The sequence below is a fragment of the Branchiostoma lanceolatum genome, chromosome 17 (genome assembly GCF_035083965.1).
Source record: "Branchiostoma lanceolatum isolate klBraLanc5 chromosome 17, klBraLanc5.hap2, whole genome shotgun sequence".
Classification (NCBI taxonomy): Eukaryota; Metazoa; Chordata; class Leptocardii; order Amphioxiformes; family Branchiostomatidae; genus Branchiostoma; species Branchiostoma lanceolatum.
Window position 1 is genome coordinate 14,043,970 of NC_089738.1, and position 17,586 is coordinate 14,061,555.

Genomic DNA, 17,586 nt, shown 5'->3' on the forward strand with positions numbered 1-17,586 from the left:
ACTACCCCAATGCCATTCTTCAGGCAGGGTTGTCTGATACAGTGGGCGACACTACCAAAAAAGCATGACGTAATGTTGATCCCCGGTCGATAAACGCGCTCAGCCATCACGCAGGGGTTGACCTCTGGGACCCGTGGAAAGTACAAACGGTCGTCCTGCAGGCTGGACACGAAAATATGGCTCCTAGCCCTGGCCAATACCTGCCCACATACATTTTCTCGGTCGGGATTCGTATTGGGTGACGCGCCATTAAACGTTCCCTTCGCTTTCTGACAGTATTCCTGCAACAACTAGAGCATGAAAAATGGATGCAAGTAATATGAGATGACAGCATTCAGCACAATTCAAGGGATGGTAGATCCTAAAAGGAAACCAATGATTTAGACAATTCTGATTTAGTTTGACTCCTTTATTGTATTTTTACAATGTATCTTATTCCCCTTATCAAACCGTTGGTTTACTATTTTTCAGGCACTTGAAATTAAACAGATGCATCAGATGATTCATACAGACAGATAGTCATGATCAAGATTGAGCAAAGACGCCGGTGGTCGAGGTTTTGGTGTCAATGACACCGGTGTTTATTCCCCTTTCTTTGAAAAAATCCATAAACTTTTCCTCAGGCACTTTTCCGCTTGGATTCTGGTCAGCGTAAACATCTCCCCTGAACACAAACAGTAATTTGATACGCCCAGTGCGGAGAGTAATCGTCGTGTGGGAATTACGCTCGATCCGGGGCCGGGCTGTCATGCTCGCGCCGGGGCCACGGACTTGACTTGGCGCTTCAAAAAAACAGGGCACGTGATGCCTGACAACCTGTCAGTATCCATCCGCTTAAACACTTTAACTTCGCAACTTTAGCATAAAATCCATAATTTCTTCACGTTATGCTGTATTTTATATTGAAGGATTAAAATGCTTAGAGAATATTGGACGAACGCGGCGAGGTTGATGAATGTTTGAAGGCAGGATGAAGGGACTTGTTTTTGCCTCTGTGTAGTTGTATTTACACTGTGCGTGGTGCGGCTCGGCTCGCCGCTGTCCGATGAATGGCAGTCAGTCCTGCGGGGCCTGAGATCGTACCTTTATCGGGGTTTTGACGGCGTATACCTCGTGGTTCCCACGTCCAACGCGGATCAGACTCAAGATCCACATCTCCGAGTTCTACGGTAACAACTTGACGGCCAGATTTGTCAGGAACAGCGGCGTATAACTCGGTTTTGCGCCGTTTCCCGGGACCTGCGGCCGGCGGGTGAGTTGTTCGTTGCGCTATCCTGTGTGTCAAAGCCAGCCATGAATACTGCGTGGCGGCATGCCTTCAACCACACTCCGTCTCTCTCTCCCCCCGATTTCTATAACATTATTATAAACCACCCTTATCATATACGCTTATCTGAATCGACTCTATATGTTTTATGATGACGTCTTCAAAGGTATTCGGTCGTAATTTTTTTACGAGGAGTATGGTAAAAACGCACCAACGTGTGAAGTTCATGTCATATTTTGTTTTGGAGGCATGCGCTAAAATCCTGCCTTAGATCCTTCCCGTGTAATCGATAATAAGACTCTCGCTGCTTACATTTGATCACATCCACACACACTTTCACTTGTTTTTCTACCTGGCGTTTTATGATAATTTTTGAACCGTGGAGGTTGCCGCCAGTATTTTTGACCCAAGTTCAGCCCTCGGCGGCTGCCAAGGTCACTCTCTCTCAATATGCGATAATTTCTCCAGGGCTTTTATGTTGCGCTGCCCCTAGTCAATATCGGTCGTTTTAATTCGGCTATCTAAATTCACATCAGTGGATTCAATACCGGGTAGCCGCCAGTGTAACGACATTTATTTTGGTAAATTATGGCAGTAGTTACAGTTACTAGTTTAATAGTCTGGTTTTCTCTATGCAGAAATAGAAGACATGCCGCACTGTATGAATTATTTTCACCAGTTTCAACTACTAATATTTAATGGGTATTCCCTCCTACCCCGTAACTACAATGTCTAAAAATTGCTGTCTATTACTATGAGGCATTACTATCTGGGTATTTGAAAAATACACAAGTGTCCTCTGTTTGGGTTCAAAAACCTTCTGATTATTTCTCCCAAGATATAACGTTATGTCATTGTCAAGAATATTGAAATTGTCCAAAGAGAAGTTTCCATTCATATATTGTAATTGAAGTATCATTGTTATAGATTGCTATGGTAAAAATGTTAGAAGCGTATGTGATCGTTATGTGGAAAGGTGGTAGAACCATACATTTTTTGGCTGCACATTTCTTGAATTTCCAATAATGCTAATGGATGACATTTTACCACAGCCTATTCTCCATAACTATGTGCTGTTTGGCTTACTTGGAGCCATGGGTGTATATTTTATCGACTCAGTCAATGGCAATCGTTTTCAGTGTGTTGTTGATTTCCTGCGGGCCAGTTCAATGTCTCGAACACCTTAGATTCTGTAAGTTCTGTTGACATCTGGGATACTTCTCACTAACAAGAAACAGGGAATCTGATTTATGTATACTGCTTGGGGCCTTCGCTTGCTTGCTTTTGGTAGTGGAAACATATTGTCTGCCAACTATATTATTTATATGGCAAATGATATTTCTATTATTACACTGACTGTTGTCCTGACTTTAGCATCTATTTAGCTTTAGTTTCGGATTGGTATTAGTATAAAGGATTGGAGTTTTTGCACTCAGTTGCTACAGTGTCTTTAGAGGAGCCACCCCAAAGATGTTTTAGGCAAAGTATTTTACAGCCACCACTTTACTGTAAAACTGCCCATATTAGCTTCCCGATATGAAGTCCTGATTTCCATCTTGGTACATAAAGTGGTTGATACGATATTGGGAATGCTATAAGCAAAACGTTTTATTGTGCAGCAGCTGTTCATAAGCCGGTTACTTCTTTTGAGATACATTTCGTCGTAAATTCTTGATGTGAATTTCCCGGACCCCCGAAATGGGTCTTGTAGGTATTGAGTGTGGTATATATGTAGGGCATAGGATAATGTGATGTTTTTATGCATGTGTAAATGCCACAGGTAGGAATGCAGAGGGATTATTGCAATATTTTTGAAGACACAGAACACAGAGCAGGTATTTTTGCTTACACCATGTAGCCATAAAAGATATTTTACAGAGGAAACAAGCATAAGAGAGAAGATTATTTGATTCTTTTTTTTTAATGAGACATAAGTTAGAGGTATTTTGATGCTGCTTTGTGTTTGAATTTGAAAAGTGGCATTCCATTGGTATTAAAAGTGTTGTTTTAGATCATTCCAAGAAAGCGTACCTGGTAAGAGTGAAAACAGATGCAAATGTGCTGCTACCTTTACTGTACCCCTGAGGACTTCACTTGCCAAAATCAACTTAAAAATAGCTTCATAATTTGTCAATGCCAGAAAAGATAACCCATGCTGGGGTTGCCGGCTTCCTGTTTATCGCGAAGGCAGGCAGAAGATATGTTCGGCAGACAGTGCGGTAGGCGGCGGAGTGTCTGGTTCCTTTTGGGGGGATTGAATCAATGTAATAGAACCAGCTGCCCTCGCTTGCCTGCAAAACTGGGACATTGTAGCAGACTGTTATTACACTGGGTGATTCATACAGATACAGTCAATTGTGACTAATTGACTATCATGTGAATGATCATGAATACTATGGGAATATAAATCTCCATTCGATTGAAATGTGTCCTGTTTCATATGCTTTGAAGATAAGGCTTATGTAATGCGGTTGGACATTGTTTTCATAGACGGTTATTTATATGCAGAAAGCCTGTGGGCCCCCGCTGAACAGACTGGAGCTAAAAACTGTTGGTGAAAGGTATTTTGTTGACTGTTGCGCTTTATCCCTGAAAGACCCCAGCTGTTACCGTATCTGGGCCAGGAAGCCGCTTCCTCTTCTGACAGTCATGGTTCTGGCACCCTACCCCCCCCCCCCCCCCATGTCGCATCTGGATAAGTTCATATCCGACCCGTTGTTCCGAACACATCAGCAAGACCAGGGGCCGTCATGCGAGGCCCCTTCCTTTTTAAAAGGTGCCTACTTCACTGGTACAAGTGTTGTCCGCCCATCCAAATATGGTGTCTGTTAGGATTGTCCTTGGGCCTGCAGCCAAGGGGCCCACCTTGGTCTGTCATGCGGTCGGTCCACAATCCGAGGCCCTGCGCTGTAGAGACACCTGTCTAACTCTCAGCATGGGGGCTGCTAGGTGCCTGCCTCTAGCTGCTTCTCTCGCTATATATAGTTTTCCTGCTTAGTATGTGGTTTAAGAGCTTTGGTACATTTTAGGACAGCAAGTAACAGAAATTTTGTGGCAAGATTATTAGTGGTTGTAGTAAAGCTATTTTAGGCGGATGAACAGCGTTTGTACTTTCACTGTTTTTTAAAAAATATTCTGTTTTTATTTTTTTCTAAACTTCAAACTTTATTTTTTGTGCACAGTACCATGTCCTTATCTGTATTAGACTGACTGACGGAAGTATAGTATTTGTATTTCATGTTGGAGTTGTGTGTATAGATTTTCTGTCCTTAGATGACATGCAAAAAATTGCATATTCATGGATTTGCTCACAGCTGAAATCCACAATTTGATGTATATTGCTGTGGATGTCCCAATACCCTGACTAGTCATATTCAGAAGCTGAGATTTGCCACCCAGTTACGACCCAGTAAATGTGACATTTATATCACATGCTTGTGTTCCCTTGTCCATTGTTCATCAGGGTGGCATATTTCATGTGCTATTACCTTACACTTGCATGTGATTTTGCCATGAATTATGAATGAGTCAGTCGCAATGTCTGCAGACCATATTGACGACTTGATAAATCTCTATCATAAAGGTAATAAAATAGTGTCATTCATGTTTAGAGGATGAATTATTTGACATTTGCACAGCTTGCTGCACCCAGAATTGTGAAGTGGCACGTTAACTTCAGATTCTCCCTCACGTAGACCGTTTCCTGTTGTGTCGTTGTTGACCTTTGTACTTTGATAGCACGTTGTTGTTTCTTGTCTTTGGCTGGAAGTGTTTAAGTGTTTCTTACTGCAACATGAGCTGCTCCATCCATTTGAAGATGGACCTTGTATATTGGATTTGGCCCCACGCCAGAAATTGCAGCAGCCATTTTTCTGCTGATGAGAATCGATCTCTGCAACCAATGACTTTATTTATAAGGCGTGCCTTTACCCACAAGCTGTATAACATCTCCGATATCCTTCCCTTACTGTTCAATCATTGGTTGGCAGGCTGAGATATTGCTTAACGCCAGAGTTGCGAGAGGTTTGATGGCGGCGCCGGGGGAATGAAGACGTGCGTATTACAGTGCCCTCCCGTATGCCAGAACGCTGACCCCCGAAGGTACAAACATGGTTTTACGCCTGACGTCATTGTAGTCTGATTTCTAAAGAGGGTGCGTCGTTCTCCCTCAGGGGGAAATTAAAGGGGATTGATCTCAGAGAGAAAGGTTTAGATGTTTTCTCCTATTGCTTCCACTCTAGCAGGGGATTCTATTTCTAGGCTTAGATATTGACCTGCTTTGAGTTCAGTGACATCTTGGTAGAAACAAAACACACCTGTTGATGTAGCAGAACCTTAATTGCTTATCAGGGAAGCCTTCATTAGAAGGTAGATGAACAAAGGCTGTCCATTAATGTGTTTGTCGAAATCTTGTGTAATTATTGTCGCCCTTGTCGATTTATCCTAATTATTTGATGCAAAGGGGTACAGACCTAGTTACAAAATTATTTTTTAAGCAGGCGACAAGTGCATAAAATTGGGATGTAAGGGTTATATTCATTGTATTTTGCAAATTGGCAGTACAGCTGCAGTAAGTCCACTCCCCAAAACAGCCTCAAGGCATAAGCTGTTGTTTTGTGTCTTGAAAAATTACCCTTTGTATTCTAGCTTGTCTTGTAATTTTTGAAGAAGGTAGTTATCCCAGTGCACAAGGCAGTAATCTCCAAGTAGAGGTGGGAGGGAATGTCTTCCCTGATAAGAGGCACACACCACAAACAATCTTTTCTCCTGGAATCTGCTTGGAGATTACGAGGTCAGCCCAACCTATATTTCATCATGTCCCCCTTTGTGCGTAGGCCGGTAAATTTCCCCCTCTGCTGTCGCCCTGTACCAAAGCTTTACCGACGGATTGAATTGTCTGCTTCTAAAGTTCCCACAGGAAATCAGCTTTGTTTGAAATTTAATGTTCCGTTTTATAGCTCTGTGTGTGTGTGAACTTCCAGCACTAGTACATATACTTGTTTACAATGTGAGGGGACCTTTTACTAGGTGCACTATAAGAGAAAAATGGCCCGAAGCCAGGCTGACTGGGGTGGTGGTGTGCCAACTGAACGCCCTTCTGTGACCTCCAGAGCTCCACCAGTGACCTTTTTGCCCCGAACAGACTCTGAATACGTGACTTGAACCGGCTTTCCTGACAACTGGGGGGAAAAGCAGGGCAGAGGTGGAGGTTCTTTCATGAAATGCCCAGAACGAACTACACAAAGAGATGTATAAATGAACTGCTGGTTGATTTTGGATGAACTGCTTGGTTCATCTTATGCAGACTTCCCGTTTCTGTTTTGAAAAATCACATCCAGGTTTTCTAAAAAGATAAAGACTGTGATGCTGCTACATTGGGCAACTCAGTTCTGGACAGCAGTTATAGCTGATTTTTTAAAAATCCTAAGTAACATTAGTTAACCATCAATGTGAATTAAAAAGCTTTTCCTTAAACAATAACGACATGGAAACAAAAATAATGCATTCTCCATATTAGCTCAAGCAGTCACATGACAGTTGAGGCTCGGCATTAGATCCTCATTTTCAAAAAAAAGTATCTTAGACTGCGATCATTAACATATGGATCCTATCATCTAGATAAATGTCTGTTATATAAGAAAATAGAAACATTCAAATCGGTCATTGACGTAACCGGTACCCTTACGTTGCCAGGTTTCCACCTGGATGTACTGCTTAATTATAAGGTACGGATGGGACAAGCTTTTGTCGCATTTACAGAGGCAGTTTACCATCAGTTTAAAGTATAGATCCATATAGAGCCCTTTGTTCGTTATAAGGTTAGCCATGCTAATGAACTGGAACAGGTAGTTTGCACGCAGTAATGGGCAATGAACTTTCTCCTTCTGTGGTGAGATTTGTCTCTCTTCTTTCGTTCTGGTGTTGCTGTTTAAATTTGTGTCCTTGAAAGGATATTTCGGTAGTTGTGCAGCCAGATATTTGTGCCTGGGGGTGACGTTAGATTGTTCAGTGGTGTCAAATGCTTTCTTTGTGTATGTGCCACAAAGTAGGGCTGTGGAATATGTCATATTTTACAGTAACTTTTTGTCACAGTTTCATTCCAGCCATTTTCCTCAGCCTCTGTGCAAGGGCTGAAATTGTACGACGTGCGTTGGCAATTACAGAAGGTATTTGGCATACTTGTTGGAAACCTATTTTGCATATATATAGCTCTAGATATTTTTGACATTTGATACACCCTTGTTTTGTTTTGCATAGGAAAACTGCATGCAAGGAATGGGTACCGAAAGAGGTTGTGTAAGGAGATCTTGATTGGCCATTGTCTTGTCATAACAATCCAACTTTAAATGGGCGGACTCTCTCAGTGATTGGGAATGTGTGTGCAACCATTCTAAGGAATGGACGGAATGGGAAGCCAATCTGATGGCCTGTTTTGTTGGTTTGTATTGTCAACAACTGTAACCATCGACCCTGCTTTCCCTAGGTCATGCACAAACCTCTGTCCTATTTACTGGTTGTGCCCCTAATGCACTAAACAATTTAAGAGTTGTACGTATAATTTTTTGTATACTTGAAGTTGTAGCACAAATGTCAGGATATTACCTGAAAACAATCACATTTCTTAGAGGCTGCTATGATATTTGAATGTCTCTCTCATGCCATGGCCCAGAATAAAGAAAAGATATGGTTATCAGTGACAATGGTAGACAGTATCTTTCCAGTTACTTGTTCCGCTATGAATGCAAATCAAGAATAGGATTGTTCCTTTTCCACCAGAGGCTGCGACCGTTGAGCAACCAAAGATTTGACAAATCGATCAACAGATTTCTTAGATAAAGAACAAATTTTGTGATCACCGTCTAGTTGAAGGGGGCCTTAGCTAAATGTCTGTCATTTTATTTGGACTTTAGGGGAATAAATGTTGATGGATGGGGAAGTGAGGCGCATCATAATTAGATCATTGTCCTACAAAACAGTCTGCATAACACGACAAGATTGATGCCCAGAGATATTGACAGTAGGTTTCCTCGTCTCATGCTTAAGGTTCCGGTTCGGAATTGTTTTGACCAAGGACCTAAATAGTGCGTGAAGATAAGACGCAAATCCTAGGTTTTCTCGTTAGTTTTGGCTCCCGATTTTTCGGTTATCGCTATAGCAGTGCGTTATCTTTTGTATTTCCTGAAAAACTCGATCTTCGTAGCGTTTTACGGTTTCCGAGTTTTGGTCGTCCGCGGGTACTTCCTGGTATTAGTGCGCGATGACGGTAACGCGGCTTTGTCGCCTGATTACCCGAATCGTGCGTTCTATGTGCGTTTTGCATGGTTTCGCACCATCGGGGATTGCGGAAAACGTATCCTCACGATTTTTTTTCATTTTTACTAATTGCACAGACAGAATGATGACCTTTATTTCCATATCAGTCATTATCCTAGGAAAACTTTTATTTTCCTTCAAGCGGCCTTGGAAGAATGCCCTAAAAATAGCAGTTTTGGGGATGAAAATTGCTTTTAGTGACGGTTCGCACTAAAAATGACGTTTCCACAGAAAATATCAAATTCGTCTGTCGTTCGAAGATAAGTCACCCCCATCCATCAGAAACATTGAATCGGCCGAAAAGGGATGTTTGGAAAAGCGCTATTGCCTTTAAGGGAACGAGTCAGGTCGGCCCCGAATTTAAAAAAAAAACTCCGAACCGAGACCATAATGAAGTAGGTTATGTAGGTTGAGTCGGAATTAAACAAAGTGTTTGCAAGGGTATGAATGGGGATGTACTAAAAGGTCCTTGACATATTACAATGTATGTTGTACCCATTTATGCGCTTATGTCTAATTGTGTGTTCCTACAAACTTAGGATCCAGAAATAATGGTAAAAGTAACGCCCAAATCCTGAATGCCAGCGTTTTACCCCGTTTTTTTTATTATCAGTCTTTGAATCCACTCTGTTCAAAATTTGCGTGAAAGCTTTCCGGTCCTGGACAATGCAAGTGCAGATATAATAGATAGCAGCCTTGACGGATCCTGATTGGCCAAATAACAAGGATGAGCTGTTTCTGAGGCTGTTGACCCCATCAGATTTGAAGGAGTGTTAATGGTGTCCAAGGTGTGTGAAATTGAAAGGCTGGTCCCAGGTCCAGTCAGTAATACTATACACCAAAGTTCTGTGACCCAAAGCAGGCTTATTCCTTTGTCTGGATTCTAACAGTAGGAGTGGCCAAAACCAGTCTTTCTGGGGGCATTTATCCCTCCTTGGTTTACGTGGCTTATCCCGTGCTTCGCCACAACGCCCTGACATCTTTTGTGCGCTGTTCAGCAGCCTATGACGTATATCCTTTCATCCCCAGGAGTTTTGGGGTGGCCGCCATGGCCTGTCTATGTGCCTGCCTGCCTGGCTGGTGTCAGGTGATAGGCTGGACCCGGCTGGCACATCTCTCAGGCACTGTGTGCCAAGGACAGCCCTGTTTGCTCTCTTGCTGATTAGTATTCCCCCCACGCAGATGCCTGCCAGTGATTTATACGCCTGTCACAGAGGTAACTTTCCACTGCCTTATCTTGGCTTGAAAATGCTGGCATAATCAATATGCCCTAAATTGGCAGTGTAGCTGACAGTTTGCCTCATCTGTTATCCCCATCTCTTCTGCCTTTTACTCCAGGGCAATTTATTGCGAGTCATTTAAAACGGGGAATTTTGTTAAATTTAAAAGAAGAAAAAATTCAGGCAGGTGGGAAGAGACTGTTCTAAGGGTAGCCTTGGAACGCTGCCATATAATCAAAGCTAGCGTGGCATTCCACTGCAGTGTTGTATCAATCAACATTAGTGTGGCAGGCGGGAGGAAGGACCTAAAGGAGGAATTGATTTTTCATCAGTCAGGGATTTCTCTCCCCCCCCCCCTCCCCTGGAGACTGCACAGTGCATTACCAATCAGAAGAATTGGCTCTGTAAAGTGCTAGCTTCCCCATAAATTTTTCGAGGCACTCTCTCTCTCTCCCGCACATGTTGACCTTTACAGCATCAATCCCCGGGACCTTTTACCGTTCCTCTTGAGGATGTGGAGTATATTGCTGCACTAGACTGTAAACGTGAATATATTTTAGATTCCCCCCTGCCGTAACAACGCCGTGTAACCAGGTTTTGTTGGGTAACTGGATTCTGGTCACATCCACAAAAGCTGTTGTGTACTGAGCCAGGTGGGGGGAGTAATACTTGACCTGCGGAGCATTGTTTGCTGTTGGAAAGGTATTAAGCACAGTTCGTTGAACCCCTATGCAAATAGGAGGACCCTGTTTGTGGAGCTCGTGCCACGTGCCTTCTCCGTCTCGTGTATCCAGCGGGCTGTGACGTGCGCTTTCTTAGACACAGCTACCCTCAGGGCGACAAGAAACAACATGTGACAGGCCTCAAGTTCATTCCTAATAGGCGCACTGGTGCACAGAACCTAAGAATTTAGGTGCAGAGAAGAACAATTGTGTGCGCAACATGCCATGCGTCAGCAAAACCTACCGGTAATGACAAACCTGACTGCGTCTCATAAGAGCATGAATCTGAAATTTAGTATGTACATCACTTCAAAATTTTCATGAAATGAGACAAAAAACGATTTATTGTTTTTTCTGACACTTAAATGTCAAGAAGATGTTGTGTATTAGTATTAGTGTGTGATAGAACATTTATGTTTGTAATCACACACAACTATCTTTGTGCAACGCATAGCTGCAATTTTGGGTGTTTGCACAAAAGTGCTTGTGCACCCAGTCTTTCCAGCCCAAAGCGTTGTACATGTGTGCTTTTAGAAGAGACTTACTGGTAAGAGATTACAGTATCAGTGAACAAATCTGGAGTCATAGGGAAATGATTGCATAGGAAGTTGTTATGAAAGGTGTTTTGGCAGACTTAAGTCCCTGATTCTATGTGCTCACGCATCTAAACATGACAGGAATTAGGCCAGCATGCCTGGTGGCTATTATTCATTCCAAGTAAGTGTGGTTTTGCAACTTGGGAGATTAGTGTTTCCAACCTTCATCAGAAGCATTCACTTTGTAACTTAGTTTGTTTAATTTGAAGACACAAGGTAAATGCAGACTATATGTAGATGCTATATCTTAAAAACAAACAACAGGGAAAAATATAAAAGGACGGCTATACTTTAATCATCATACTTTTAATATCAAATCATGGTGATCTTGATGTCTAGAAGAGATAATTAGAAAAAAATTTAGAAGAAAGGCTATTTTTTCAATCAATGGTCTTGTTATTGTATTCCTGTAGTAATGCCAGGATATCTGGACCCAAACTTTTCTCTGTTTGATGGCTTCAAGAGTCATCCTATGTCAATTGTAATTGTGAAAAATTGTCTCTCTTTATAGCTCACAAGAATGACTCTTTGCACAGTAGGGATGCATTAGCGTTAGTCGCATCAAATCTCGGGGTATTTTCTGGCTTCCAAATGTCTGTCTTGAGTCACACTGTGTCTCTGTTCTCCATGACAGAAATTGGTGCAGGATTACGGATATGATACCTTGAAGGGAAAACAGCCAGTCTGTTCATTTGGGTGCCTGCCAACCTCTTCCATTGCCTGTTACAGCTATTGAATGTAGATTTATCTTGAGCTACACATGATATGCTTTATCAGCTAGAAGGGTGAAAGACCTTTATTGTACATCCATGCCTCAAAGGGCTACTAGGTACAAGTCATGAATCGTATGACTTTACAAACATGTAACAAATTTGTATACAGAAAAGTATATACAATATACGTGTTCATAGTAGACCACAGTGTTTTAGCTAACTGAGTACTTCTCGCTTCATTGCACATGTGTAGATGTTGGATGGAATTAAATTCGAATACAGGGCTTGTCTTAACGCATAAAAAATATGAATTTGTCCTTTGCATCTAGACATGCGGACTATGGAAAATTTTCTTTCATGTGGTTGTCACTAATGTCAGTAAAGAGTAAGTTTTGTTGTCTACTGAGCCTAAAAGGATTTTGCCCCTCATCTGTATGGATGGGCTGGGGCTTCTCTTTGTAAGTACGCTGCAATTGATATGCTGAGTGTCTTGAATGTCCTTGACAAATAGCGTCAGGTGCCCATCGATCTGCTGTCACGAATGCCCAGAAAGGACACCCTCTTTGTGAGGGTTATTTTGCTGATGTCAAACTCGGGCTGCCCACTGCATCATGTGCCTGAGTGCCTGATCAATTTTTTTCCTCTTCTCTCCGTGGGCCCAGTAAGGGGGTTTGTTTCAAAAGGGGCATGCCACATGTTCTGCCAGACAGCATTAGGAACTGACAAGGATTAAGCTGGCCAGGTGTTTGTGAAATGGCATCTGGCAGGGTCTAGAGGCAAGTCCTTTGATTTGGTTGGCCGAAATGTGGCATAGATTGATCAGATTAGTCTTGTGGTCAGGAAATGTGATGTCATCCCATGCCTGACCTGTAAATGTGTAACTGATTAGCATTTGCTGGAGTAAACAGTTGTAGTACTGTTCTTAGCAGTCTGGTTGGGGCAAGTTGGAATATTGAGCATGCAAGGTGCATATGTACTGGTACATTTCAGGTGAGTTCTGTTTGTGTATTCATTGCTTGTTCTTGTTTCAGGCACGATCATGCGATTTATGCCAAACTGCCCCTACCGGAGTTATTCTTTTATATAACTGTTTCTTTTTGGAATTCTTTAAATGAGATTGCGTCATGTTTTATGTTGAAGAAAATGCGTAAGGAGATCTATAGAAATGGTTACATGCCATAATTGTTAATTGACTGTAGTGTTGTGTTGTACTTGTAGGCAGATTGTCGACCGCATGGACCAAAGAGTGTCCCTTTTTCTAGGTCGGCTGGCATTGAAAAGAATGGAAAGCAGGTCATCCTCAATTGTCATTGACAACTTTTGTCACACCACATAACTTGTATGCTTGTGTATCCGGCAACATTTCTTTCCACCACCCAATGCAGTTGTGCGAAAAATTTTTCCTGAAAATTCACGGATTTTTGTGGGATATCCTTTGTTCTGATACCTGTGTGTTCAGGTAGCATATTAAGAAAAAGGGTGTCAGAACATTTTGTAAGCATTTTTCAATCTTGCTATGTAATAAAAAAACACCTATACATAGTGTAGCCTACTTGTATGGTCAACCTTTGGTAAGATCTGCCATTGATTTTTTTTCATGCAGAGTTTGACCTATGTCTGAAGGACACTTTACTCATATATCCTGTACTATTTCTAGAGACAAAAGTGTTTTTCTGTGGGGCCAATAACAAAAGGTATTGAACGTGGTTCTTCTAATGTAGCGTTCTTTACATGTATGTTGTGCAGTGAGTGCAGGTCGTTTTCGTTATGAAAGTCTTGTTATCATTTTTGAAATTCAGTAAGTAAGAAGTCCAAACAGGATGTTTTTTTGTACATGAACATAAGGCGTCTATTCATTTGCAAGGTGAAATTGCTAAAATTCACAGTGAAGGTTGCCATTTCTGTAGGGATGCTTATCATTTTTTTGGGGCCTCTTTTAACGCTCTGGTTGGATCTGATGTTTTCCATGTGGCTTTATCAGGACGAGGTCATTAATCAACTTAGCCAACAAAGACAGGCTGTTGGCTCAGGTATGTGTAGTTAATGAATGTTGGGGCCCCACCTACTGTACATGTCCCCAAGCATGCATGTTTTGTAACCCCTTGTCCTTTGCTGAAAAGGTCTTTGGTTGCGCCTGTGGTGGCAGTGCACTTTAGAAGGTCCAAAGGGCAATCGCTGGTTTATGTGAACTGTATTTATGCCATGGGTAAAGGGAATATTGACATGGCAACTACTTGCTTTTACAACATGTTAGGTTCGTTGGCAGGTTTTCAAGATTGATTGTACAAGCAGACAAATTGTTTTTATGACATTTTGGGGAAAGTGCTTCCAATTATGAAAATACGCAAGGTAACAGTTTCTCAAGCCAACTGGATTAAATTTTATCCAGTTGCTTGAGTAACTGTTACCTTGCACATCTTATTACCTGGTGTCTAACCTTCATCTGATTATTTTTCCCCTACCTTGAGTTTACTGTAAATGTCTTAAAGTTCGCAGTGATTTAATTTCGGAGTAAGCAGCGCTCGTGAGTGCGACTCGCACACAATATGTATGCGACCAGTTTCTTGAGAATGCGACTAGATTTAAAATCACGGTCGCACGGTGCGACAATCCAAAATTAAGACCTGCGCCAGGATAATGGCTACAGAACTAAGCGGTAAGCCGAAAATATAGGTATTCCAATGCTACCGCGAATATCGTCGGTGAATTTTCTATCATGTTCCCACACCCGCGGTACAAAAACTATCCGTTCCTAGTGGCAAAGTTACCCATAGAAATAAAGGATATAAGTTTCTCTCCTTTGTGGTGTATTTGTTTGATTTGTAAAATGTTTCAAACGCCAAAACTTTGTCGATGAAAGTGAGCGCTCGCCGGACGCTCGCTGTTTTCAATGGCGGCCATGATGTTTATGAAAAATAGACCGCAGCAGGATGAAAGGCTTGTTTCCTGCGGTCATATTTATACCTGTTCAAGCGATGATTTTTACGATCAAAAATTGATGAATCAATTCAAGTGGAGTTTTATTTTAAAAAAATATCAAATTTTCCTTTTGTCACCGGTATCATTTCAAAGCTCATTACCTGCCCGTTGTTACGGTGCTGCATGTACTTTCATTCTGCTGCTGTCTATACTGCACAGCGGCGAATCACAAAGCTTTCCCCATGGGTCTGCCTGTCATTGGATGACGGCGCCGCGCGGTCCTGACGCGCGAAATTTGAACTACGCGTTTCGAAGTTCCCGATTTGACTGGGTCGGCACAAACAGATCATTTTTGATACTATTTTGAGCAAGAATTTTAAGGATAATAAAGTATTTTGGATTATCTGTAGACAGAGGGTGAGGGTAAAAAGAAAAGAAATGCCTGTAAAAATGTTGAACTTGATGCCAGCAGTGAAGTTTCAAATTATGGAATATGACTTTATTTGTTTTGGTCATGAACCCAATAGATATTTTCTAGAGTCATCTATTTATTTATCATTCAAGGTTATGTGAATCATTACCTGCCTTGTTCCAAGTAAAAAATACCATTGTGTATTTTTCAACTTGTTGAACTTGAGGCACCGTGGCCCCCGGATAGGGGCCAGTCGGGGAACCTATGCCCAATTTTTCTAAAAATCCATCGTACTAGTATCAGTATGTAGGAAGGTATTGAATGAATTGAATTGCCAATTGTTCTGCAAAATCAATGTAGGTTTCTATCTTTTATAATCTATTCAAATACTAGTACTTAGTACTTTATTCCCGGTTGTTGTTAACGTATTACATTGATTAATAGGAGTATTATTTGGTATAGCCAAGACTTTTGCTTGTTCTTCCAACTTTTTGTAGTGGTGCCCCTAGATTTTTGCTGGTGCTCCTAACTTTTTTGAGTTAGGAGCACAGTGCTCCTAGGCCTAAAAGTTAGTCTGGAGCCCTGAGTAAGGCATGTTCGCTGTGGTTTGAGTTTAAACGATAGCGTTATAGTTACATACTGAACAGTAATGGATACACCCGTTCTGGGCGAGTGGTCACCGTGAAAAACAAGACCACAAAACCACCGTGAAAATGTCAAGATTTACAGTATGTGAACGTGTCAGAAGTGATAGATTATCCTGAATAGACCAACCTTGGAGACACTTCAATGCACATTTTCATGACTGTATGACTTTCCCACAAAGGCTAACCTTGCTTCCAGTCATGTGATGTGAGCATTGTCCCATTCAAGCATCTGACGTGCGACACAATAACCTTTCATGCCTTATAATTACACATATAGGACAGTAGTCTACGACCTCATTTATATTAGGACCATCTTTGATCTGGGTGAAACTAGTTCATAGGACAGCGTTGTTATTAAGACCCCGTTCATACTAAATCGCGTAAATCGCGATAATGTGGCTTAGTATGAACGCTCCAAATCGCATTTGAAATCGCCCGAAATCGCTTTCCGCGAAACCACCTCTGGAGGTGGTTTACTCGCGATTTGCCTGCATTCCGACTTAGTATGAACGCTCGAAATCGCCTTGATGCGCGTTGGGCGCTTTACTTGGCATATTGACCCGGTCGTGGGTCAACGGGTCATCTGCAAATTCAGTCTTTCCGCTCATTATACGATGTTCATCTACCTCCTAGCTTGTTGGAATATTACGCCGAATGCGGCGGAAATATGTCAGAATCGGGAGGCGATTTTGGCCTATGGAATGATGAAAACGCATGTACTGATGGCCATCTTCGGGGATGTGGGGATCCAGAAGAAACTCAAGGGATCCCACCGAAACCAGAGCGTGTACGCTGAAGTGGCGACTGTCTGAGTTGGCCAAATACGCGAAAACATGGAAGTAATGCCGCACTATTAAAGGTAAAAAAAACTCAAGATGAAGTACAAGAAGGTCATTGAACACAACAGTATGAGTGGTGACAATCGAATAACACGTCCGCCGTTTATCAAGCCGTTGGACGCGATTTTACAACTCGCGCTCGTTCGACCCCTTGTGTGAAGGAATGCGACTCAGGGCGATTTCGCGATTTGCGCGATTTAGTATGAACGGGGTCTAAGGTGTAGACTCTGCCATAGCTAGAATCTGTTTTTTAGGGTATGCACCCCAAACTGGAATCTGGCATCACGACAAAGGTTGAATGTCAAACCACGGGGATGATGTATGTTGTATGTGCGGATACTGGCCCTGCTTTCTGCGAAAAAATCCTGTTTAGAACATCTATTCCGAGAAGAATTATAGCTTGCCACGCTGTTCCTTCTTCCAAGAAGCTACTGATATGCTGTCTAGACATCTTAAACTGGTCATGATCCAAGTGAGGTCTTAAGGTCTCATTCATGAGTTTTTCCGCCCCATAGGCTTACATGTTATAAAACGTGTTTTACATGGGCGCGTTCGTAATGAAGCTATAGGAAATGCACCGATGTCATTCATTCTCTGTTGAGCTCAGCTACCCTAGATCATCTGAAAAAATTGCCAACTACCAGTTGGCATATAATACCTTTTTATGGCAATTAAAAGCGGCACTTAGCTAGACCCCCTAAATAGGCACTTTCCAGCTGAAAGTGATCCACCGAATTACCGCCAATGTCCGGCTGTGGACGTCCGACCTCGCGCGCGGCTGCCGAACTTTACCTGTTAATTTCTTCCGTTACAAACAAGCTTTCATCAGTTTGACGCTTGATATCAGCTGGCCTAGCTATAGGCGATTTTTACACCGATATAGACACATGTACATGCAGCCGTTCATTTTTTTGGGCAACGGACTCTTTTAGGGTAC

General features: G+C 42.1%; 1 protein-coding gene across 4 annotated transcripts in view; it reads left to right on the forward strand.

Moving 5' to 3' along the window:
• The first annotated feature begins 1,010 nt into the window (after nucleotides 1-1,010).
• The window catches only part of LOC136423609 (F-box-like/WD repeat-containing protein TBL1XR1), a 52,887-nt gene continuing 36,311 nt past the window's right edge, over nucleotides 1,011-17,586 (forward strand). The window contains exon 1 of one of the 4 annotated variants that reach the window (XM_066411838.1): nucleotides 1,011-1,252. The gene's annotated coding sequence lies outside the window, so the exon portion shown is untranslated. Of the gene's footprint in view, nucleotides 1,253-5,241; nucleotides 5,369-12,713; nucleotides 12,823-17,586 lie in introns of those variants that run through there. The other 3 variants (XM_066411842.1, XM_066411840.1, XM_066411839.1) reach the window with 3 other exon arrangements.